At 50.1% G+C, this 1,511-nt stretch overlaps 1 protein-coding gene across 1 annotated transcript in view; it reads right to left on the bottom strand.

Moving 5' to 3' along the window:
* Positions 1–1,511, bottom strand: part of Lmbr1 (limb development membrane protein 1) — a 103,370-nt gene that overhangs the window by 14,942 nt on the left and 86,917 nt on the right. The window lies entirely within an intron of this gene.

Genomic DNA, 1,511 nt, shown 5'->3' with positions numbered 1-1,511 from the left:
CCCCCCCCCAAACAAAACAAAACAAACAAACAAAAAAAAAAAAGAGCAAGCCTTCCGCGGCGTCCATCTCCCGCCTCTCCTCACAAGAGCAAGGCGCCCGGGGTAGGCCCGGGCGGGCTCAGCCGACCCACACCAACCAGGGTTGCATGAGTGCCAAGGGAGAGGCCATCAGCGCCGCCCAGAGAGGGCCCGGGCTGCACACGTCCAGCCGACACGTGGCGGTCAGCACCGTCAACTCTGAGAAATGAATCAACATCCAATTAACTTACACGTCAAAATCATCCATTAGTAGACAAGGAAACCAACATAAACCATGGGTTACCTAGGGCCTTGAAGAGTTCTTCTCGCACAGCAGAGGTGAATTTTCTGACCAAGCACAATGTTGTAACAATGGCAAAGAGTAAATTGTAGGATAATACGATATAGAAATTTCCCAGCCAATTAAACCTTCCAAAGTCTCCAAGTAGATCAAATCTAGTGATTCCTGTTAAAAATAAACAAAAGAGCCTTAATAACATCCGGCATTTTCACATATTCACATCTGCGACGAAATACAGCAAGGATGGGACCCGACTCCAAGGGCTTTCTCGGCTGTATGTGAGATGCTCCGGGAGCAAATGGAGGAACAACTGGCCTCAGGCTGGCCTGGTCCACTGCACACGGGGGCCAGTCACTTGTCATGCCGGGCAAGAGGCTGGCGCGAGGGAGGGAACCAGCTCTGGTGCAGCCCAGTCCCACGGCCAGGCCTGGGCTGCTCACGGGAGGGCGGGGCTCGGCTGAACAGCCTCGCTGTCCTTGAGGGTGAGGGCTGCCTCTTCCCAAAGCCCCTGTGCCCCAGCTGCGGCCCCAGCACAGCATCGGCCCCACCTCCACTCCCTCCCCCCCCCCGTTGGGTTTACTTATTGCCTTTTTCCCTCTCATTCTCTAGGAACAGAAACACGGTGGACGTTCTTAATAGTTACTACAAGAATGAATAGGTAGGATCATGTCCTTGCACACAAAACGGAGTTTACAACGAGACTGGGGCAGCTAGTTTCTGAGCAGGTGCTTTCAATGTGGTGGCAACAAAAGAGCAAATTTAAAATGCTCGTGTCTGTGGGTGGGGATGGGAGGGAGAAGAATAAATGAAAATGCTGACTGAAATGGTAATTAAAAAAATAAAACCTGTGTTAAACTGCATTGAATGACATGGTGCGAAACAGCAGAGAAACTACCACATGCACAGGGACTTAAATTCACCCACACATATTTTTAAGTTTTTATGTTATTTTTTTGCTTTTAAAAACCATTTAAAGCCAGGCACCAGTGGCTCCCGCCTGTCATCCTAGCTACTCAGGAGGCTGACATCTGAGGATTGTAGTTCAAAGCCAGCCCAGGCAGGAAAGTCCGTGAGAACGAGAGCTGTGGCTCAAGTGGCACCGCACTAGCCTTGAGCAAAAAAGCTCATGGACAGCGCCCAGGCCCTGAGTGCAAGAAAAAAAAAGGCTACAATCGTTATTTTTTTTTTTTTT

This window comes from Dipodomys ordii, unplaced genomic scaffold (assembly GCF_000151885.1).
Source record: "Dipodomys ordii isolate 6190 unplaced genomic scaffold, Dord_2.0 Scaffold101, whole genome shotgun sequence".
NCBI classification, from domain to species: Eukaryota; Metazoa; Chordata; class Mammalia; order Rodentia; family Heteromyidae; genus Dipodomys; species Dipodomys ordii.
Note: the sequence above shows the minus strand (reverse complement) of the source record. Positions and strands in the feature narration are given on the sequence as shown.